The sequence below is a fragment of the Larus michahellis genome, chromosome 5 (genome assembly GCF_964199755.1).
Source record: "Larus michahellis chromosome 5, bLarMic1.1, whole genome shotgun sequence".
NCBI classification, from domain to species: Eukaryota; Metazoa; Chordata; class Aves; order Charadriiformes; family Laridae; genus Larus; species Larus michahellis.
In genome coordinates, this window is record NC_133900.1 from 18546480 (window position 1) to 18571573 (window position 25094).

Below are 25094 nucleotides of genomic sequence, written 5' to 3' on the forward strand. Positions count from 1 at the left end.
GTGACCAGGTAGCTCAAAATACATAAATTTTGTGGGATTCGAGACCTAATACCAGCTCAGAATTAGTACAAAGTTGGGATGCTTTAAAAGCTGCTCAGAGATATGGGCAAAGCCTTGCTTGTGTGGTGTCCTGGGCGTTCTGCTTGTTGCCTAGATCTTAAGCTACCGACATGCTAACGGCACTGTGCTAACGGCACTACAGGATGCTGCGCCTGAACACAGGATGGGAGCTGACAGGAGCCTAAGAGATTACTGGGAGACCATGTTCACACACTCTGAAGAAGTTCTAGTTAGCTGGAAATCCTATAGTCAGGCTCAAAAACACGCAATCCAAAAGCTTTAAGATTAACTCTCTGCTTTTTAAACTAAAAGTTGCTTCCTCGTTTTAGAAGATCTTGTGATAGTGCAGCATTCGTCCATAGCACAGAGTACACTGCTGTCGTCCTTGGCCTGCTGTCAAGTATTTTATGGCTTACCTGGATTTTTCAGGGAATGAAATGTTAGGTTTTCAGCACCAGTAAGACTTTCTATATGCACATAAATTAAAGTTGTTCAGGTAGCGGAGAGTTTCAAAGACTTTTTAAAGCCAGAAAACAGTTTATTTTCTAATTATTCGGGGTTTTACTGAAGAAGCCAATCAGAGAAAGATTTCTTTGAAAATGATCTAGTTTAAAGTTTTTGCTCTCTCTTTTCTGAATCATGTCCTACATGATAGTTTCAATTATTTATTATAAGGCAATGGTAAAAAAGTGTTAATTAGCAAAGATGAAAAAGACTGACTCAATGGGAGCTCCTGTAAAAAGCTCTTATTTCTAATGCCTGAGGTGACCACTAATTTACAGCTTTTGATAGCTTGCACGCATGGTTCACAGAATAAATTGGTCTTGGGCAAAAAATACTGTACACCTTATCCACTATGGTTAATGAAGAAGGTCTAGGTTTTGCTGTTGGTTTTGTTTTTGTTTTTATTTTTTTAGTTCAGGCAATTCACTTTTGATAAAATGCTTTAACCTGACAGCAATAGAAATTAAAATACGCAAAGACAGAGAAAGCACGAGACTGGAACTGCAAGATTTTCTCCATTCAGCTGAAATGCCCATACCCAGCCCAAGAGGCCAGCTCTAAATAAAAATAAATCATGCTTTTTTTTTTCCCCATGCCAATTTCAGCTAGTCTTTTCCATCTTATAAAAATCTTTAAGACTAAAAAAAAAAAAGCTTTAAAAATACTAATATCCCAAGATCATTACACTTTTTCTGCTTTAGTGAAACTAAGAGGAAAAATAACAGACAATACTAGATGATTATGCTAATAATGGCAATCATACAGGAGACTGAAACTAAAATTTCTCTTAAACATAACGCATCAACATTACCATCATATTTTGTTGATACGTTTTATTACTTAATCATAGCTAGACCTACACAACAGTGTGAAACAAGTTCCTTAACAAAATGAATTCCTTTAATTAATTAGGACACTCTACAAGGGCCAGTAATGCAGCAGTCACAGGTCTAGTTTGACTATTTTTCTTTCACCTGTAATCTCCGTCGGACAAATCGTTTCTTGAAAGTCACCACACAGCAATTCATTTTTATCACTGGTTGTCCTAACTGGATTTTAAATAGATGTGACTTACATGTGAAGGATTCTGTCTCTCCCTCTTTTTTTTTTCCTCCCTCCTCCTTTTCCAATTTTCCCAACTCTCCTGGTCATTCTCAAAAAAAAAACCAAACCCAAACCAAACCAAAAAAACCCTAACCAAAAAAAATGCAAACTAAATTAGTCTTCAGATTTTGTTCATCCATTTTGTCATTTAAGATAGCTAGGTCAAGGGAACAATGTAAAATTTTTAGTGACCAATATGGGAGAGTGGGTTCCAAGAACCTGAGATGTGCTGTACATCCCTCACACCAAACCCTTCAAGAAAAGCAGGAGTCTTGAATGTTGATTATTTTTTTCTTCACTTCAGGTCACTGGCTTGGTGTTCAGCTAGTAGAAATGACTGCCATATTTTTTTCCAACAATATCTGAAAAGGAGAAGTTTTCAACTGAGTGACTGTTCCATCTACACTAACCCAGAATCCCGACTGTCCATCTGCTCTCTTTCCCAGTTCTGCCGATTTTGCTTGTGCCCGCATTCTTCATGTTGTTTCCCAGCATCCCAGCTGCGCAGGACCAATTCCTCAAACCTCCAAGCAGATGAATTCACAGGAGAAACTCACTCGTTCTTAATACTTTATGTTCATCTCTTTCAAGCCTTTCAGATCTTCCTCAATTAACACCTTTCCACTTAGCCTATTTTCCTTGTTTGTTTGTTCATTTTGTTGTTGTTTTCTTTATTAAGGAGATATTAATTGACAGTCTCTGTGATGTTTCTGACGCTTCAAGGTTTTTTTCATCTCCTGACGAGTCTTGCTGAACATAAAACGAGAACAATGAACAAAGTCATTGTGAGAGTTAAACTAAAAAGGACTATAAAATGGTAAAGTCCAGAATCAACAGCAACAGATAAAAGATTAACGTGATGCTGCTGTTGTGAGGACTTCATTATCACCATGTTCCTAGTCAAAACAAAGGTGTGAAAGGACAGGAAGGTTTAACAATTTAAGAGCGTGATGTGAAAATAAACGAGATACTCAGGACATTTAAAATCCAGTAACGATTAAAATCCATATTATTGAAATACTTCAGAACTAACTGAAATAATTCTATTATATGGAAAATATTTTGGATATTTAGCATTACTGAAGGTAGTCAGAGTTTTACAAAAGGTAAACTGTCTTATAGAGGCTTCCAGCCTTATTTTATTACCCTTTTGTACCCTCTATGCATTGATTAGAAGGCTGGGGGGACCCACTGAGAGGAGATGTCTAGTTCTTACACAGCTGAGGCTGGATGTAATGAATTTCATACATGCTACCATGTGGCAATATCTGTGAAAATTCGTGCCTCCTTAAATTCTTGTCCTCTGTTTAAAACAAAAAAGCATATGCTTCTTTTGCATATGTTCATGTCTTCCCATGAAAAATAGTTATTTTACCAAACAGGGAAAGGACTGGTAGGTGATTTTCAAAGAACGTGTTCTGGTATTTTTTTCAGCCAGGGCCAGTGCCAACCTTAAACAGTAAAAAATAACTTGGAAGTACAAACAGAGGATATCATCTGCTGGTGTTGAGGAGGGAGCATTTTCTTACGTTGATTCTCTTCTCTTTGACTTTCGGGTAGCATATAAAATGTGGTCATTCCGTTTTAGAGATTTGTTCTGGAAGTAGGCTTAACCAATCAGGAAATTAGAGTCCCTATCATGCACCTTCTCTAGTGAATCACAGAAGGGGGTGAAACAAAGCAAAAAGGGATTTATTAAAGATAAAATTTAATTAAAAGTACAGAATATGAAATATAATAAATATTAAAATAAAGAAATGCCTTCTGGGGCAGGTAGTGACATGAACATGGGATTAATTTTAATAAGGTGAATAACCCTTCACTAATATGAGGAGTATTGGGGTCAGAGTCTAGCCTAAGCATTTGAATATTTTCCTTGGTTCAGATTATTCTTCCCGTAGATAAGAAGCAGTCAGCTTTTTCTGTTCTAGCTGCACATAATTCTGAAAATTGTTTGGTGAAGAAAAAGAAGAAAGAATGGAAAGTTACAAGTTTGCGTCTCATAAGGAGGGGAGAGACAAGCCTCTTCAGTTTTAATTAAGTTCTTCAAGTTTCACTTGAGAAGACACTGGTGTACCAGAAGACGCAAAAAAATAAGTTAACTCATGTTCATGTACAAAAGTGGATGACAAGTAAAACTAAAATGCAAGGCATATTATGCAGATTTTTTTCTGAATGGCAGCTACAGATTTACATAAAATTAAAATAACCTTTAAAATTAGGACAGCCGGGTCACTCTAATGTGATCTGATTTACTGAGCTAATGATATTCTTATCCCTCCACGTCCTCTAGGCACTGCCATTGAAAATTTAAACCGGTGCAAGAAAACTTAAGTCGGAGGAGCTACCCTTGGAACACTCCATATTTCTCTATTGGTGCTACATCTGAAGACAAAAGACAGTTCTTAGATAGATATTTAAAGCCAGAAATGTCTAGAGCCAAAAATAAACAAAACAGCCATTATTTCCTATTACTCTTCCAGCTGCATTTTGGACCAGTACTTTTTTTTTATGCAGAGATTTGATTTTGGTGCATATTCTTAATACACTGTAAAAACTGTGAAGTCATCAGTTAGACAGTAGTAATGAAATTAGCAAATAATACTTAATTGATTTTCTGAAAAGTATAGTCAAGATACAGCTGCATAAAAGGTACTTTTATGCTGTACTACTGGTGAAAACAAACCCAAAACTGGATTAAGTGGCCAGCTGGGGATACTCACTGCATAATTGAAGACCTGAGTGATAAACAAGTATTTTAATTATCTCAAAGAAAAGACTGTCCAGGGGGAGGGGGGAGGAGTGACCAGAGTACATGGTATTTCGGCAGTCTTCTAAGGATCCAGTCGTTGCTCGAGACTTATAAATTGGAGTGATCCTAAAGAATATAAAATCACTCATGTTGTCCATTTCAGACTTTCACATGGATGCCAGAATCCAGGCTACTAGTTTTAAATAACCAGGTATGCAGACTTCCTTACTTTCAGGACAAGAATTTTAACTCTGTAGTATGAGTGTGTCTCTTTGTCCTGTGCGACTCCCACGTGTGGCAAGCTGTTTTCACAGCCTTTTAATGATAAAACCTGTGGCACGCTTTTGGTAAGCTTTGTATACGGTTACTAGATGTGATTTGTCTAAATTATAGGTGAATTATAATTAGTTGTCTAGGAGCATCTCTTGCTATTAGAGAATGCTTCCAACCATATATACGTATATATGCTTCTAACCTGTATACATCTATAGGTGCATGTTTCTTAAGTAATTTGAGTCAAGCACTTTAAACATATGGTGCTGTCTGTAGTGGAGTGATACAGGCCTCCGCTACAGGACTCTAGGATACATTCTGCTCAATATTTTGAGCAATGATTTGGAAGTAAGCACAAAATCACTGCTGATAAAGTTTGTGGCTGATGCAAAGATTGGTTGAGTGGTAGATAATTATAATCAGGCCTCGCATTTATCTGGAATGATCTGGATTACAACAGTTAGATTTATTTGACTTCTGTTGGGTTTGGCTCTGCTCTGAGGCAGCCAGACACCCGCTAGCTCTGATTCCAAAGGCGTGCAGATGTAGTCAGCCTAACAAGTGTGTTTGAACTCTCAGCAGCGTTCATTAGCTTATTGAGCAGACCTGCACAGCTTCCGTTTTGCTGCTCTCTGGGTTTGGAGTATTAGTAGAAAGCATTTGTGTCTTCCTTAAAAATCCCTTCAAACCTTGATGGGCTCATTCCAGCAAAATGAGCTTTAAAAGAAGAAAGTGCAATGGTTTTCATCTAATGGAAAGAAATCTGAGTCCTACCTACAGCACAGGGGACAGAGCTGTGGTTTCCAAGGACAGAAGTCTATCGTGGGGATTATATTGGATAAACAAACTTAGGTATGGAAAAATTACATTAAAATAAAGCTATTTTACTGTCTTCTAAACTCAGAAATAACGGACGGGAGCCATTATGAAAATTATGAAACTATGAAAATGAGAAGTCACAATTACTAAACAAATTTTTTATAGTTAGGAAAAAAGATCTCAGTCTCTTTGTCTTTCCAGAAGAAGCATTGGGGAAAACCTGATTGTAGAATTACATGTGAGGAACAGGAAAATACTGAATTCTGAAAGGTTCTTTTTTATCTCTTGGAGAAAGGTGCATTGAACACCAGCGTACCACACAAACAAAAGTATGATTGCCTCATACGGCTGAACTAGCTGAGATGATTTTGATCTAATGACTTCAGACTGGCTTGTTGGAGACTATAAGGATATACTCACGTACATATACATTTGTAAGCAGTGAAAATGATTAACTATGAGACAGATGAAAATAGAGATTCTCTGTTCCTTTGGGCAGGATACCTGGCAGTAGGTGAAATGTAACACCTTTGGTAAAGAAGAGTTCAAGCTAAATTATGTAATGCTCCCTTCTCCCTTTAATGTTGATGAATCCACACATTCTTATGTTTGAAGAGCACACTAATGCATCATTTACAGCTAGCACCATTTTTATGTTTCAATGACTCATTTATCCTACGTTTTGTGTATGTCCATATGCGTTAGTGTGATATATTGCAAGTACTGCAGCAGTATCATGTCTCCTAGGTGTAACATGTATTTGCATAAGCGCTTTAACTATAGAACATAGTACATCACCTTCTCTCATCAGTACAGATTTGCAGAATTTATTTATATATGAGTCTATAGAGAATAAAAGAGAACTTCAGGTTCCATAAAAGTTACACTTAATGACAATTTTGATTGCTGTGGTTTTCACCTTAAATTGTAGGTTTAAGTGTTCAGTGCATTTCTTTCAAACCTGTCACTGGAGGATTTTATCTAAAGTTATTCAATATCCGGTACTCAAATTGGCGGCATTGCTCTTCTCATTTTTTCATCACGAATATAACTAGTTCATTATTAGCCTGTTATTACTGTTGCTTGTTAATTACTGTTTTTTAATTGGTGTTTAACTGGATTATAAGTAAACTTTCCAATATTCCTGTGTGAAAGAGGATCTAAATAGAAGACTTTACAGTTGCATTAAAAAGCAAATCTAAAAAGAACGGACTTTCTCATAGGTCTATGTAGAAGTAGAGTTATGTTGATAAATATATGTACTTGACTAAATACAAAGTTAGATTTTTATTAATAAATTTTGTTTGCTTTACTTGGCCTAAGGGGAAGTGTCAAAAGGTCTGATATACAGAAAAAAACCTGCCAACTCACCCACTGAAAATCAGCTCCTTTGAAGTTGCTGCAGTTCAGGCACTCAAACTCAGGCACCTAAAAGAAAAAAGGAGCTACATTTAAAAATATTTTCTATTATCTAAAAGTTTTTATTTGTGGAATCTCTACTGATACTGACATACACACGTTACATATTAATAAGTCACTAAGAGAATAATATCTAAGAAGGTAATAAATACACAGTTTGTGACTCGGTCATGATGTTCCTCCCCAGGTTTCCATTCCAGATCTGTGTTCTGCGTTTCTTTTACCTCGCTATCACATTTTTGTCATTGACTGTTCTACAATGGTATTTGAATGGAGTTTTTGCCTAAAAGCCGTAAGTTCAGACTTTACATACTGATTTTTAGTACATTTTTTGACCAGAAAAGACATATAAAAACTATTATTCATTTCCATTTTGACTGCACAGTACAATCACCAAAGTTCAGTCACCTTGGACATTTCATGCTGCATCTCCGTGCTACAGTTTCCTTGTTTCCTGAATACTTCTTAGGATACCCTTCTTCACAAAATATTCTATGAAGACTTTAAATAAAAGGTGAAATATAAAATTATTTAAATCAGGAGAAAGGCTGAGAAGCTGCAGGGTAAAGCTGCCATTCAAAGGGAACTTGACAAGATGGAAAAACCTCATGAAGCTCAACAAAGGAAAACACAGAGCCTTGCGCCTGGGATGCGGCAGTATCCCCACGCACCTGTGCAGACCGGTTGCTGATGAGGTGGAAGGCCATTGAGTTGTGTACAGAGGCTGGAACACGCATCCGAGATTGCAACTGGGCCAGGCGCTGAGCAACCTCATTCAACTCTGGAGGGGAATCTGACTTCAGGGTTGAAGTTGCTTTGAGTCACGTACCAGATGAGACATGGCTTCATCGTTCCTGCTGAAAAAAACATATTCTATGTCTCTGTCTCAGCGCAGTTTCGTCCAGCGTGGTACCTGAAAGAGCTACAGTGGTGCTCAATATCCGTAAGTGCACAAAGGAGTCACACATTCTCCCTCTTCTATCCCCCTCAAAAAAAACAAAAAAGGGAATTTATAATGTATAAAAAGATGTTGTTGTCTTTTTTTATTGGTTTCTGATCTCTTCAAAATACAACTGAAAATAATGTCTTTCTTCTGTGAACTAAAACTAAAATAACACGAGACTATGCAGCAGGTTGCTTTTCTCAACTATAAATTTTATGACTACTACCCGAATTCTCTACTAAACATGGACAGCTTGTGAAATACTTCAGCCTGTCTGGCTTCTGACAGGTCTTCCTACAAAAACCTGAGTTATCCAAGAACACTCTGTAGCTGTCATGGCTAACTATCACTCCAAAAGCCCGACTTCTAAAGAAAAATCCTTTGGGAATCACAGAATAACAGCAACATTAGCCAAAACGTCCACCTTCCTGTGGAAGAGCACACAAGCAGAATTTATTTTTGTGTCATAACTCTGAATTTGGAAAGAAAGTTGCTTCCAATTTTATATGAATGACCAGACTGCTGCAGTACATCCATACATTTTTTTCAGGAAGACAGAGTTAAAGAACAGGCAATGTTAAAAAAAAAACCAACACAGCAGACCCTTGCTGTTATTTATTTGATAGCTATCAATAATGACAGAAATTGAGCATATGGGGTTTTTAATCTACTGCTAATAGTAATAATAATATTGATGATAATGAATACTCAAATACCGTTATATCCTGCCATTGCACTAGATACGCTCTATGGTTTGGACACCTTCACTGTGGAAAATCCAGGTTACACAAGAAAATATTGGATTTATGTCAAGAAAATTGCTTACATAGTAATACACTTATTGAATTAATCAAAAAATGCAAAATGACTGTGCTTTATAACACTTAGAAGATCATTAGACTTAGTGTCTCTCTTCTGACGTACTAACCTTTCTACGGCCATGGTAATATATAAACGTTAGGGTTGGTTTTCTTTGCTTTTTAGTAAATATAAGGTTAACTTAAATTTGGGTTTCAACAAGCAGTTATATTGGGATTGTTGGATATGATTTTAAAACTATGAAGATTTCAATGTGTGTTCCAGTATTTCTAAAGTGCTGGAACCTTAGAAATTGAATGTACTTTTCTTCATGGTTTCCCTTCAGTTTTCTCCCATCTGTTTTTTTAAGCGCTCCAACTTCCATTAGGCTAAACATTTTAAAGCACAGACCACTTTTCTACAGTTTCTGATGTCAAGTTTCTCCAGAGTCACATTAACAAATTACATACATATAACACGCATTCAAAATACATAAATCTGGCATTCCTTGAGAGAGTTTTCTTGCCAGGACATTAATTAGGAAAATGTTCCTTCTGACTATCTATTTAAATGACCAATGTTTAATTAGCTATTATTGCTGAATTAAGGATTGATTTCTCATATCAGTATATATTGGTCCAGGCTCTTGCCCATCGTAGCCAAGTTTGCTCAGATGAAAAGCGCAGCGAGAAAGTGACCTTGGATTCTGGCGATGCTCAATGCCGGCTGATCCAACAATTAAAGGCCAGAGAAACACAAAAGTTGATCCTACTCATTTTAGTCGCCAACAGCAGATTGAGATTGTCCAGGTAGCCCTATCGGCTTTATGGAGAAAGGTTTTTCTTTTTTAAGAGTTATGAAAGTTCTATGCCATCAAACTTTTGCCAAAGATACTTTTGCTGCAGAGCAGTTGTGCTGAAAGTGCCTTTGTTGTGAGGGGGATTAAGCAGCGCCGGTGTAAGTCACTATTGGATCCACTGACTTCTGCAGTAAAAGGGTGTTCCATATTTTTAAGAGTTGTCTCCAAGTCTGTTGAAATAACTGCACTTCACTTCTACAAACATTTGTATGCATACCTTTTATTTGGAATTAAAACTGAATGGATCTGTAGGCAAGATAATCTATATCTCTAAGGTTAAAAAATTAATTAGCAAAAACTGCACCACAGGTATTTCTGAAAACAATTTCAAAAGATGCAATAAAGAAACAGGGATACTGGAAGGTTCAGCAACCTTCTGGTTCTCATGTTCAAAATGCAGTTTATGGGGAAAACCAGCTGGAGCCAATCTACATAACAAATACAAATGGTTTCATTTTCTAAACCATGCTAAAGAACATATTCTGAGATCATATTATTCTCTTGAGCTTCCAAATTCCCAGGGTAAGATTTTACTGCCCGTAACATGAAGCAATCATTGAAGGGATTCCTGACTTCTGTCCAGTCCTAGAGTGCAGCAGACTGTAGACCTAAACTCTCCATTCATAGTTGCCCATTTCACATTTCTGCTTTCATCAAATTTGTGGTCTAGACATGATTAAGAAATAAAGTTAAAAAAACAATGGAAAATAAGCTGGCATTGTAACATTTCTTGCCAAGATGTAACCAAGTGCTGCAAAATAACACTCTACAAAGAGTCAGACGTTTGAGTCTGTACTTTGGACTCCTATGAATTTAAGGACTAAAGATGCTTAAGTTAAAAAAAAAAAAAAGAGAAAAAGAAAAAATAATTTGTGCATATTTACCCAAGGTGATTGTTACGCAGGTAACGAACGTATAATGGAATTATTTTTTTTGCATCCTACCACCATCAGGAAAAAGCAGGAGCCTTTCGTTTCCTGGTAGGAAAATAAAATTAGTTGCACCCAATAGTGACCTTTCACTAGCTTAACTTCCCCGGAGCCTTTCAGTACAATTACTTAAAGAAGGTGATAAATAAGGACAGTATCTAATCAATGAGGTCTAAACGCATCATTTTCCATACCAATGAAATGATAATCATTATAAAGAACTTGTGGTGCTCTGTATTCCCATGGTGGGACTACAACAACTGCATAAATTGAACATTGGCTCTTAAGTTGCAGCTTCAGAAAGGAAAAAGGGATGAGCATCTTTAGAGGACTTGGAGAACTGGAAGAGCTGTATAATCGATGGCTTCCCTCTTAAGTTGCCCGTGATAAATGGAAAATAGTAAAACAATAGATGGACCTGATGTTAGGATTCAGAATCCATCACTTCACAGGTTCACGGTCATTATTTGATCTACATAATTATACTGAACATTTCAATTAAACTAAGAATAATTAAATAAGAAAATGATCTGAACCTCATTTAAAAAGACGACTTGGCTACGGTTAGAAAATATTTTTGCATGTCTATCTTAACATGTATGACAGTGGAAATATGATTACTTCTAAAAAGTACATAACTTGTTCTAAAAACAGAAATCTAATACACACATCTGTTATTTTTAAATATTTTAATTTTAGACATTATGGCAGAGAATAAAGAAATACTTGGTTTAAAGGTGGTAAGTGATCCCCCCTGGAGGCGGGGGGGGAAACACACCAAAAAAAAACCAACCCCACAACCAAAAAGCAGACCACCACTTTTTGGTATTTTTTTTTAAGGCATCGGTTCCCCTGTGCAGTTCAGGACTAAACTGTGGAAAGATGGGTCCCAGCACAGCAGCAAGAGGGGCGGGGAGCAGTGGTTATACAGATAAGGACGTTTAATGCCTTCAAAGAAACGCAGGTGGCACCCTTCTTCAGTGGGAGAAATCTGTCCCTGGGAAGGGTCCATGCTCCTCATCTAAGTTGTACGGCTGCTAAAAACCTCCTGTGCGTAGGCTGCACCGTGACCCCAACGCTATAAAAGCGCTCTGGCTATGAGCACTTTCACCCCTAATCTGATCCCTGGAAACCAAGCCTTAGAAGAAGTGTAAAGTACTTATTCGCTTCTGAACATGCTTTAAAGCTATCCCTTGGAGCAGATGGAGTTTATTTTGTAATCTCTTTACAGCAGCTGAGCGACAAAAAAAAATAATATACTGCAGTGCAGTCCAGAGTCAGTGTCTCCCTTTAAATTATTTGAAATATTATAAAAATTACTTTGTGCCTAATAGAGGCACCCTTTCCTGTCAAAAGGGAGAGGTTAAGTTACTGTCAATGACATGTGATTAAATATTTGCTAATCAAATTTATTTTTCATTAATGGATGGATTTGTTAGTCTCTGCGTCTCAGTGATAGCCTCAAGAACTCAGCACTAGAAAGTCTTTGATTATCCTTGTACAGATTTATAAATATTTTAGTGATCTAATCAAAGTAAGGAACAATGGAATATGATTTAGGTAAGTGTTATAAAAAGAGCTAGCGAACAGCTAGTCTATCTTTGCACAATCTATTTTTGAGTAATTTTGAGTAAGAATGAATTCCTTAATTTCAGTCTGTTTGGAAATAATTTATGAACAGAATAAGGACAGACATTCTTGAATATGGTAATTTTTGTAAGTTGTTTCCCCAGTTCTAATGAATTTTAAAAATAAAATTCTTTAGAAAATATATCCCCATTTGAGCCTGAATTTCTCTCTGAGAAGAATCTGACACAATCTGGAAGCCCAATTTTTTCTTGTTTTTACAGAAATTGGGGCAACTGAAAGTGAAGAGTGAGAGAGAGGCTCTTTCCTATTCTATACTAAGAACATAGTATTACAGTTTTATATATACTGATTACATGTAACACATATTATAATAATAGCTCTACATTACCATTCTATACTGACTTTTAAAAAAAAAATTAATGTGTACTTGAAAGGATGAACACAAGACTTGATGGTGTACTTCAGTTACCACTTACTTGTTTCAACATAATATATGCTTTAGTTGCTTTTACTTGCACTTTAGTTTTTTATGGTAAGTGCCTACTTATCCTGTTCTCGTCAGCTAATCAGGAGTAATTATTACATCTCTAATTGACCAACAATAACTACTGTATCTTGTTTTGTTAATTAAATGCTTGTTTAGGAGAATATTTAATTTGCTGCAGTAACTTTTTCTTTCTTGGCGAGCAAGTCAACGTAACTTTATTATTATTCTGCCTGTATAAGGCAGTGCATGCAAAGCTCCTAAGAAGATTATGTATAACACCTTATATCTGCCATAAAAGGGCTCAGCTGAAGCTTATGTTATTGTTAAACGTCTTGTAAAAGGAATCTGTGACAAAGTTTCAGTTATGATACGAAAAGCATTCCAGCACAGGAAAAACTCAAGAAAATAAGGTGATTTTCACCACAGATAATATGTTTGGGATCTTATTTCGGGCTAACCCCCAGCTTACACGGTCTTTAATGAGATCCCAAAGAAAATATCGTTATCATCAAAGTCGCAACTCTTTGTTCATAATGCAAAGGTGACAATTACCAGGAGTCAGCAGTGTCCTCAGGGATTTCAGTCATCTGGGAAGCTGGAGTGAAGGAGAAGCGGGAACCAGGAGACCCCCGTGGCCACTCTTCCAGCACAAGCTCTGCAACAGTGCTGGTGCTGCCACCGTGCAGAGAAGAGTGACAACAACATACAATAATCTCTGGAGAGATGGTCTGAAGTTGCTCATGGAGGGGACCCTTTGTGCCTACCTCAAAGCAGGGTGTGGAAAGTCGGGTGGCATCCTCAGGCATAGCTTGGACGAATGCCATGATTTCACACCCGGTTCCTACCGTCGCCACTTCTTACCACAGACACGACACTGATTTGGCATTGGCTGGTCCTCACATTTGGCAAATCTGTGTGTAGGGATGAGCAAATGAGTTCTAACCACATCTTACCGTAATTTAGGTTGATGAGCTACACACATAACACAGAAGTAAGTTAAAGACTTGTATAAGAAACAAGAAACTAGAATTCACGTAGTGCTGACTCAGTAAACTGAAGACTGCATAGTTTCTTTGTTTAAGTGTTTGCTCTACGGTTAAAGGTCCACATTTGCTTCTGTTATTTCAGAGTTCCTAAAAAAGCATGCTCTCGTGTCGTTCCACAATGCAGTGCAATTTATGTAAGCTCATGAACCAATACAACGTACGCAAACTCAGTCTGTTGACGAAAAAGAAGAGGTCATTAGGCATTTGGGACTCCACAAAGCATAATCCAAGAGCTACAGAACTACAAAATAAAGTTCTTCATGTATTCCCCCTAACCAATTATTATTAACGATGTGAAAGCAGAGGAGTGGAATGTTTACCTTAGTCTTACGGAGAAGAAAGTCGTCTTTAATACGTCCAAGGGCTTTTTTTCAGTGAAGATGATCCTGCTGTGAAAAAGACAAGGACATTTCTTTCTTAAAGAAATTTCTACAAATAAGTGTACTGCAGTAGAAAATACAGCCTAAGAAACATAGAATGGTTTGGGTTGGAAGGGACCTTAAAGATCATCAGCACGCTTGGCACAAAGTTGAAAAGATCTAAATCATGTGATATGTAGCATAATAAGTAAAATCTTTTTTTCTGGAAAAAACAAAATGAGCTGTTCTGCATGACCTTGGTCAAATCAGAATGTTTTTCACTCGTAATAAGCTACCGGTATTGTCTTCGAGAGTCAACACCTTGCATAAGCAGTGACCTTCATCTCCCTTTCATCAGCTGGGGAAGCACACGGGTCCCCTTTGAGTATACAAATACTTTTTTCTGCTATTCTGAAAGGACTCTCCTTGCTTTCTCATGCAAGATTGGAAGGTAATATTCTCTAGTTCTTAGTAACTGCACATTGGTTGAAATTATTTAGCCCTTATGCTTTGAATGTCATGTTTTAATCTTATTTAAAAGAGCATGCAACTTTGGAATCAAAAATAAAGCAGTACCATTTCACCTCATGTGTGATGCTTCCAGAGTTCAAGTTCTGGCATCGTGCGGATGTTATTTTTGTCGGTGGGTCAGTTGTGCTGCGTAAGGGCAGCTGTTTATTTTAAGTAATACATGATCCTTGGAATCTATCCAAGCTGTAGTAGTTGTAGCTGATCCTGTGCTTACAGGAGAGGGGCCTGTTGTGTTATATTTTACGTATGTCCTTGGTCTTGAATATTTGCTACCAGATTATAACGACTTGGCCTATTCTTATCTGCAAAGTCAGAAGAGCATGAAGGCTGTTTCCGAAGGAAGACTTAAAAGGAAAATAAATCCAGGATCCTTCTAGTAGCTAGCCTGGAATTAAATTGGAATACTTAATAAAGCCTGTATTGCTAAATATCATATCGAGTTGGAAACAGCTGGTTTGAATATGCAGAAGCTTTAAAAAAAAATATATGGGAAATTATACGTGATTGGGAGAGTGCTTCAAAGTGCTTTTTGGCATAACACGCAATTATTTCATACTAAGTAGGATTCAAACTACAAATGATTAAAAAGAAGACTGGAGAATAAAGTGTGAGCTAAAGAGGTAGCAAATCCTGATAAATAAAGCAAAGGTTCATAATGCAGTGATTTATCAATATGAAGTAGACTAAATTCTTCCTATTTTGACTTTTTAAAACTTTTTCAAGGAAAACCAAAACCACTGAGGACCTGCAGCTCAAACCAGGCTTGCTAGAACATCTAATGTGGCTGGTTTAGAAGTTTTTCATTGCAAGTGGAAGAAGTTCCTAGTGTTCCTGACCTGGCTTTAAGATGTTGCAGAAGATTTTTTTAAGAAATAGTCAGATTGGGTTATACTGGGTTTATTAATTAATAGCGACACAAGCACCTGTATTTTTACACACCTATGCTTCTTAGGTGTCCCACCCCTACCGCTCAGCTGAATAATATCTTATTCATTCGAAGGTTTCATGCTAATAAATGTACGCTTAAGCAGGCAATGTAGCTGAATAAAAGCAATATTAATAGATCTACTATGAATCAACACCGATTTCCCCACTTGCTCAATTGAGAGTGGCTGACTTGAACGCAAAGCTCGAAAAAGGCTGGTGTGTAAATAGGCAACTTCAGTGGAGTATTCATAAAAATTTGGATTCAAAATATCTGTGAGAGCTTGTTTTCATGCTCAGAATATCACTACATTTGAAGCTACACAACATGCAGAGGCAGAATTGAAAAGCTGAAGGGAAAAATTGCTGTGATAGGTGAAAAGCAGCTATTTCTCATTTTATATTGAAATTAAACCATTTGGGGCCTGAGTCCTTAGGCAATTTTCTGCATAGGAATTCATTTAATGCTGTTATTATTTTTCCCCTCAAATTGATGAAATAAGACCATGGAAGACATTATACTTTTAAATACTCCTTTCATACGTGGAAAAGATCAGAGAACAGCGAACTCCCCCAGATCTCATTTTCTGCTGGAGCAGAACAGAATTTCTGGCCAGATCACCGCTGTACGAACCATAACCATCCGGTCACAAAGTGTAATATTAACTCTAACACTCTGTTTTGCAGTAAACAGGTACGATGGTTTAATAAAATATTACCTAAGGGTTACCCGTAAGTACAAAGCACGGTGTCCCTTTAGAAATTATCCCATGCAATCAAAAGCAAAAAGTAATACAGTGTTAATTGCATGAGATATAAGCACAATACATTGAACAAAATCTTCATTATGGCAAAACAAAATACTGACGTGGACTTCGAGAGAGATTTTCAAAAGCAATAACTGCCAACACAAGCTCAGCTTATCTTTTTAGGCTAGTTTTTACCACACCTACTTCAGACATTCCTCAAACCAGGCGCGCTGAAAAGCAAAGCAGTGCTGTGCATTTCTGAACCAGCACCATTTCGGCCAGGCCTGAAAATCAATCTTGGCCCTTCATAATTGAACCTTTCTTTGACTGGCGATAAAGAGTATGCTCACTTTAAGCCTGACAGCAGACACACCCATGTATTCCCACGGCTTGCACACATTCCATGTTGTTTTAAAACACATTTTCCACAAAATGTAACAGCTGGTATTAGTAATCTGGTGGGGGGGAAAAAAGATAAAAAGACACTTAAAAATGGAGATAGAGTAAAAAAAAAATAATTTGTAATTTACTCTCTTTTCTTCAGTTTTTCCTAGACTGAACTATAATAAAAGAACAGAATGGTTTGAAAATGCCAAAGGAAAGGAATTAAATAGGAAATAAATGGATGTGACAGAGTGGTATAGTTCATTTGTAAATTGGATAACAGTAGAAGTAGTAAATATAACTATTATAGATGACTGACTGCCCGAGATGCAAGATTTGAGGCCCAAAGGGGGGCTGAGCTATTTACTCATGATTTACGGATTTATATGAATTCCTTTGTTACTCAGTCCAGTGCCCAGTTGTTTATTATCTCTCTGGAATTTGGAGGTCAGCCAGTAACTTCAGTAGCAGCTCTGCAAGTGTATCTAAAGATCATGTTTGTGCAAATAAAAAGGCCATTTTCCCTTATGAAAAGAAACAGAATGTTTCAACAGCGTAGTATGCAGGTACGTACTTTTCCTAAATACAGCGATACTGGCATAAGCTAAAAAGGAAGCATTTAGTGTGGTCTACAAACCAGTGTGGGTGTGACTGGTCAATTCTAGATATCCCTGGAAGAGCACAGGAGTGCAGGCAATTTATTGAGTATATACTTTATTCCCACCTCCTTTGCCCCATTTTTCATGGCTGAATTTTCCCAAATGCTTGCCCAGAATCTGTCCCAGCCTTTCCTTATCCCGGTCACCTTCCTTTGTATCTTGTTTTACTGTGCTGTCCCTACAGCATCACATTTTACTGTAGTGTTTTGAGAGGGCAGAGTGGGTCAGCACCCAGTGTTCAAACTGAGGTGACATGGCAGAGGTGTATGTACAATGGCTCACAAAGCTCTCTGCTTTACTCTCTTCTTTCTAAAAATACTCGGGGATTTTGACCGCAAAGGAAATTTAAGATGAATTTCATGAAAACTCTTTTCTTACAATACTCAGTAACAAGATTCCCAGTGTAAGACTTAATTCACTACCTACCATTATGCATGTTAAATTGTAATTGGTTTTCTTCCTATGTTTACCACGCCACATATATCAACGTGGATCTTGAGCTGCTGTTTTACCACCCATTCCCTGAGAGCACCTTCTGCATCTTTTTCATCATTACCCTTGCCTTCATTACCCTGAATAACTTAGCAAACCGTGTCACTTCAGTGCGCGTTCTCTTTTTCAGATCACTGATGAATACATCCCCGTGGGACTCCATGGTGATTTTCTTCCAGCAAGAAAACTGACCATTAACTCCTACTCTCCTGTTGCCGTGTGTGGTAAATGTGCAGAGTGGGAGGCTTGTTTTTGCATACTTGCACCTTTTAAAAAATTTATTCCATCTAACTTACAATTATGTCTAATACATAAATGATATTTTAATGCTATAAACATATTCCTAGAAGGAAACTCAGCAATTATTCTCTTCAAAACGAACGTTGGGGTTTTTTTTCTTATTGGAAGTAATTTAGGTTTGCCCTCTGTCACACCTTGACATTTTTGCTCAGCTTCTATTTTTTACATATGTGAATCACTAGCTTTTCAACACAGAACTGTCACAGACCCGTATATTTTGAAAAGAAGCCAAGTTTCAGTATCATTATACTTACACATTCACCCTGAGGCATAATTGTTCTAATACACAATTTTCATCCTGCAATTTAAAGGAGAGTCAGTGTGTCTTTTTGCCTTCCAGTAACTGTCATAGAATTTTTGGTATGCATTGGATAACACAAGCCCTTTCCTGTTCCCATGGAAATCAATAGTAACAATTCATACTCATTAAAATCTATCAGAGAAAAAAAATGGGATCTAGGTAATTAGGACCTGCTTCTGTTTGGTCACTGGTTTATTTGAAATCAGGAGAACTGTTAGTCAGGAAAGCGCAGGGCGGTCTGCAACAAGCTGAAATTTTCAGGCGACAGAAATAAAGGTGAAATGCTCAGTGTGTCCCCCCCCGGTGGGACCCCCCGCTCCTCCCGTCCCCTCACCACAGAGCTGTGTCACACTGTGCCAGCGGCGGAGCTGAGCTGAAGGAAAAGTGACTCACCTGGGCCCAGAGGTGCCCTGGAGGGCGGCGATGCCCCAGGCGCAGCCGGGGGGAGTGGAAGACCAAGAAAGCAAACCCCGTGTTTGCAGCTGTACCGAGTGAGAACCTCACCTCGTCCAGGAATGGGAGACCCGGGCAAAGGTAGACCACAGCCTGATTTTTCTAGTCCCATATTTAACCTGCGCGTTGCTTGGCATCACGACATCTAATTCACTGTGACACTTTGATGCGTACCAAAAGATCAGTCTGGGATACACAGTAAAAGCAATGGAAATTCGCCATCCATGTTCCTCTTCTTCAGGTTTCTGCATCAGGTTTGTGCGCCCACAGAGGTCCTTCTCTCAGGCAAGATTTAAGGCAGTTTTAACTCAGTTCGCTGAAACAATGAACATTTTAAATGGGCTGTCATCATCTCTTGGGTGGCAAAACAAAATATATTTAGTTGAAATCAAAATAGGGAAAATTTTCCATAAAAATCCCCCAGTTTTGAAAGACACAGAAGAGCTAAACATCACACATGCGATTAATCATAGATTGCTCTAACTACAATTTTTTATTTAATAAAAGGAAGAAGAATTTGCCAGATTTACTAGTAACCGGAAGATACAGAGAGTTCAGAATCAACCCAGTAGCAACACTGTGCGCTAGAAGGGCAGAAGGTAACATAAAAATGCAATGAGACTCAGTACAACGAAATTATTGACTTCTCAAAGGAATATAGTTCAAATATCGATCACATACAGTATATTCAGGACCTTAAGAGACAACCCTTGCACTAAGTATCTTAGGATCACTGCAAGTTTTCTGGATAGTGCAAGTTTTTTGACTCCAACTACTGTTACCAGGTGCACAAAGGCAGTTTAAAGCTTTGCAGAAACACACAACTACGCTGCCTTCTTGCTGGAAGGGAAAGGTGCAGCTCCAGCAGTGAACTGTAACGGCACCCCAGGTAACCACGTGGGTTTGGAACCTGCTCAGTTCTTGCACTCTCCAATGTGTCTTTCGATTGTATTTAAATGAACTCCTGCAGTATCATGTTCTAAAGATATGGATATCCAGTTATTTCTTTAAGGCATATTCCTTTACTTTGAATCTTTTTCTTGAACCCAGCAAAAAAACATAATCTAAGACATACTATGTAAAAATGAAATACAATATTATGGACACGCTTTGCTGAGGTAAAAAAAATAATTAAATCTTGTTTACCGTATACCTAGTGCGGTTCATCTTTGACTCATCGAGTACCTAAAAAGAATAGAAAGCACTAACTTGCCACTCTGCCTACCTCAAATATAAGTTTTAAATACCAGCCTCAATCCTTGCAGACCTTGTTTGTTCTTAACTCTAACCACATATTCAGTTTTAATATTACTTACAGTGTTCTTAACAAAAAGTAGCGCAAAGTTCTTCTTATGTTCCAGCTGTGCTTGGGATTCATGAAGCTTTCAAATTGAAAAACTAGTACTTATGTAGAAGATGTTCCGTGATACTTTACCGTAAAAAAGGTTGATAAAATATAAAGTAAGTATAAAATAGTGACCTAGATATCTTGAAAGAAGCATTGTATAGTCACTAGAAACCATGCAAAACCTGCAAAGCTAATTAAAAATTCTGTTCAATAGAAAAAGCAGCACAACAGAAATAAGTAACTATGAATAACCATTTTATTTTTACACCCTGTTGATGCTCTATGTACTAGCACACACTCAGTAATTAAAATATTCCAAAAGCACATCTCTACCTGACGATCTCGCTTTTGCTTTCACCAGTCTTGCCCTCCAATTTTTCATCCCTTAGTTTTCTTCACAGCAATGCATTGATCCTGCAAGCTGTAACTTGTCTATTTTTGAGTTTTAAAAAAAATAAATCTATATTTTACAAGTCTGATTTTCTACCGAAAAGGCCTAAAATAGCAATGCATGTAATTAAAATAAGCATAATTATATAAACAAAATGTTCTGCCTGTTCTTTAAAATGTATTACACCAATGAAATAACTAGAGAAAAAGAAAAGAGCACATTCTTAGTACAACTTTTACATAGTGAAGTTATCATAACAGTTTTACAGTTGTAGGAGACCCTCCGCTAACTAGCAAGAAGCACAATAATTTAAATAGCAATGACTACCACCGATACGTTTCACAGGTCTTTGCTATCCTTTCGGTTGTCAAATACATGGACCTATTTTGGTGCCCCAAAATTCAGTATTAGTTTTGATTTCTTTTTAACAAAATAGCTAAGCAAATGGAGCTATTTAGAAAGCTTGCAATACCATACGGAAAGGTATTTTCAAAACACTTCTTTAAAACGGGGAAGCAAAACATCAGAAAGGCTGCCTGTATTTGACTCTAATGAAAAGCAAGTACGTTTTGATAAAGCAACTGAAATGGAATCAATGTATATAAACGTAACAGTATATAATATATGTGCACAGTAGATCTGATAACTAAGGAGAGTACATACATACACGTAGGTTTTCATCTGAACCAATGAACATACCTCAAACAAAGTCTGCTACAAGGATCAAACAGTAAGATACTCTAATGAACTTTAAGAACTTTCGAAGAGATAGGACATGTTACAGCGGGTTGAATACAATCATTACTATTATTTGTCTACCTAATAACATCAGTGGATTTGAATAATATGCAGAAATACAACAGCATGAGTCAGAAGATGGAAGCATATTGAGCAAATCTGCCAGCTATACGTATCTGTTCCCAACACATTTGTAGTTATTCTGCTGAAGCTAACAAGGTGGAAAAGCAAGAAAAATTCTGCTATGATTTGACTATCGTCAGCCTCTTTCCTGTAACACTAATACTACTGTACAACAGGAACAGCAGTAAGTATAAACAAATAACGCAATGTAAAGTTGTCAAGGGTTTTTACATCAATGGAGTTTTGTCAATAATTTTGCTGACCCACTTCACCAAAACGTTGCAATAGTAAGTTGGAAGGTAATTCAAATACTTCCATATGATTCCTGCTGAGTTCCAGAAGTAAAGTAAGTTCAGCTCTTTCTGAACTTTATGGAAAGTATGGTTCAAAACAAGCCTACATACTATCGCATGAGAAGATTCGGATTGTCAAGAGCTTTATATTCAGAAGATGAGGCAGATATGATCTACTTGACATTTCATCAGCATCCCAGCCTAAGTGCAAAGAAGGAAATTCAGTCCCAGAGTGTTTCACAGGAAAGCTTTGTATTTTATCTTATTTTTACTATTTTTATTTTAAACTAAGGTAAAGCTTATACGCATCTAACTTTGAAAAGACATGCAAAGTTTTAGTACAGCGAACATAAAAGAAGTGTCTTTCAGTTTTGTTTTCTTCCTAGGTAAGGGTAGGTAAATGTCAAGAAATCTCTTTAATTTTATATTCTAAAAAAGAATGATTTATGGAGAAGAGAAATCAAATTACTTACCTATAATAGGAGATTTTTGAAGGTAGTTCCCTGTTTCCCTAAAGGTAACACTGAAAAGATCTCTGATGATTCACCAGTTTGTACTACAAAGTTAGGAGGCAGAAACTCCATTAATTATTCAACTCTATTAAGGAAAAGAAAGACAATGAAGAAAATTAAACATAGGAAACATGGAAATGAAAAGAAAAATATTCACCTTTTCCTCACCTGTCAAAAAACCCCAGAAGTTTCAAATGAGAAAAACAGGTGAGCTGAGCCTTCTGGAAAAAAACTCCTAAATTCTGAGAAAGAGAGTATTTAAAAGCCTGGTGCCATTCCTGCGGATTCTTGGTCTCTTGTATGCGAGGACGTTGGTTCCCAACAGAACCGGGCAGGCGTGTGTGTCCTTTAGCACGTAAATACAGGTATAAATCTGGCCATTCACGTAACTGAGCTTTAAGGACCCCAGAAACTTTCCTGGGTTTTAGTGTACTGAACAGCCCAGTGCTGCAGGCTGAGGCTTCAGGCTTGCAGCGTAAACGGCACCTTCAGCTCGCATAATTCAGCAGCCTTCTCGTGCACCTCAGTGGAGCAAGGTGTATTTACAAAGTACTGTTCCTGAGATTGTAGTGACCACCTGTGTATGGCAGAAAGATGTTGTGGGCACATAGCAAGTGGTGTACGAATGTGAATGCGCGCACATGAACCTAGAGGTAAGGATCACAAACCCATAAAGGAGAAATCTAAATGCCTATTCAGAAGCACACAGCCGGGAAAGTTTAAAAGCAGAGGGAAGAGAGAAAACACAGGTATGCATCAACAGTGAAAGAAAAGCCTCGCTATTTCTAATTTACTGAGCACTGAATTAGGATTTGAATATAAAAGAAAGGACTTTGAAACATGAACTAAGGCAGTTTCAAGCAAATTTAAAAGAATGTTATTTTATGGAAGGTCAGGAGGTGTTCCTACCCTGAAGGACCTGGTGGAGTTCCTTAATTCCTGGGTATATATTGAAACTGAAATGGGGAAAAAAAATCCTTATGATTTGTAGTCAAAAACTCTACAGACAAGCTTTAAGGGATCAATTCTCAGATAAAATAATTCTGTGTAAACCTGTCTTGTATACATGCTCTTTCTTAACTTCATCTTTCTATCTTTACTGCGTGCAACATAACGCATCTGAACATCTGCTTGAATGCTCCATAATTTTAATTGATTATCATAGATGATTAAAAGGAAGGTATAACGATCGCACATCTCGAGAGAACATGATCTATATTTGTTTAGAACTGTAGAATTAGCTTGTCCAAAAGGAACTGTTAAAAACAGTCTAATAAAACCACAAGATCAGTTCCTAGAAGTGATAGTTAAATCAATAACAAGTGCAACCTATTATTCTGGTTGACATAAGCCTTGAGTAGTCTGTCAGCAGAAGGTTATGCTATGAAACATAATTAAAGAGAGATAAAATTGATTACATATCTACGTCTTGAAACTGGAAAGGTATTTCTGATGATTATTGAAATATTGAAGTGTTTAATTTATCTTCTGTTTGCACCGAATCAGTAGAAAAATCTCTTTTGCAATTTTAATGTATTACTCCTGAATTTGCTTTTATTATAAGAAGGTACTTTTCCACTCTAAGAAGTGGTTATGAATAGATAACTGATGTTCTTTGAAAATACCAGTTTGAAATGTATAGTAATGAAATCTGATGAATACTTCCTGAAATATTTCTGAGCTTATTTTACTGTATCTCTGTAAGAGCTTTACATGTAAATTAAAACTGTAGAATAATTATAATAGCTATTTTTATTTAAGATAGTTTACCTCTAAAGTTTACAGGACAAGAACAAGGCATGTATCTTGCTTTCATATGTGTCTCTGGGATGATTTGGATTATAATGGGTCCTGAATAAGAGAGAATCCCTACAGTGTTACATCTGACAAAGCCTTTCTATGTAAGATGTCATTGTTCAAAGCCTATTTATTTTTCTTTTTGTAGAAAAGAAAGCCATTTTATTGGTCTTTATGCAGAATTGGGGTTAGATGATCTGAGATCTAGTTTCAGATGTACCTGTGAAGATACTGTGGAACTTTAAATAGGTCAGTTAACTATTGTACAGTTCAGTTTGCCTTTTTGTGAAAGGAAAATAAGGTAGATAAAGACCTAATAATACAGGGTAATAATATTTATATTTTCAGTGGTGTTGCGAGGCTTGTTTATATAATTTGCCTCAGTTACACTGATGTCATGTAGCCACTCTTATAGAACTATGATTAATTTACGTCTACAGTGAAAAAACTACCATATCTCGTTCTCTTTTTATTATACATTTTTCATAATAGTGTAACTTCAAAGATTTCAGTGCAAAGGCATAGTACTCGTGTGCCCTGACAGGAGAATAGAGCTTGTGGTACATCATTCCCACCTGGTGCTGCTTCTCTATATAATTTTGTTTGTTGGGCGAAGCATTAAAACGATCAGAATGCAGTCATTATTCAGCATCATAATCAAGAATCAGCTTTGCATAGGAAGCTTGTCTAATTTAATCTTTTTGAACTCTACTTTAAACTGCTTTTTTGCACTAAATGAAAAGAGCGGTATTTCAGTGGGCCGCATTAGTTCTATCATTTCAACTGCATCAGAGTGGTTAACAGTATACATCGCGCAAGACTGGGGGAGGGAAGTAGAGCCAACAAATGCTCCCTCGTTTCTTGTTTTCCTTCACCCATTTATACCACGCTGATAGGCAAACCTAGCGACTGAAGAAAATAAAGCATCATGCACAAATTCTGGCAGACAGTCAGCCTATGAATTTCAGAGCTGTCAAGGCTGCATGTTTCAATCAGTTTTGACATCTCTTGGCATTTCTCTTCAGATTCTGCTATCTATAAATAATTCCCCTACTTGGGTGTTATTTCTAGTTCATTTCTGAAGATACAGCAAGAATGCTTCTCACCTCTTATTATGGCTTTTCTTTGTCTTCACTTTGGAAACCTATATGTACAAG

General features: G+C 37.1%; 1 long non-coding RNA gene across 16 annotated transcripts in view; it reads right to left on the reverse strand.

Moving 5' to 3' along the window:
- Positions 1-347: 347 nt before the first annotated feature.
- The window catches only part of LOC141743924 (uncharacterized), a 77720-nt gene continuing 52973 nt past the window's right edge, over positions 348-25094 (reverse strand). For 9 of the 16 annotated variants that reach the window (XR_012587254.1, XR_012587256.1, XR_012587264.1 and 6 more), the window contains 10 exons: positions 22102-22225; positions 19882-19920; positions 18910-19051; positions 18236-18279; positions 13904-16601; positions 13302-13448; positions 10416-10508; positions 7603-7788; positions 6884-6940; positions 348-2418 (listed from right to left, as the gene is read on the reverse strand). This is a non-coding gene — a long non-coding RNA (uncharacterized LOC141743924). Of the gene's footprint in view, positions 2419-6883; positions 6941-7602; positions 7789-10415; positions 10509-13301; positions 13449-13903; positions 16602-18235; positions 18280-18909; positions 19052-19881; positions 19921-20051; positions 20165-22101; positions 22226-25094 lie in introns of all 16 variants that reach the window. The other 7 variants (XR_012587258.1, XR_012587259.1, XR_012587266.1 and 4 more) reach the window with 7 other exon arrangements.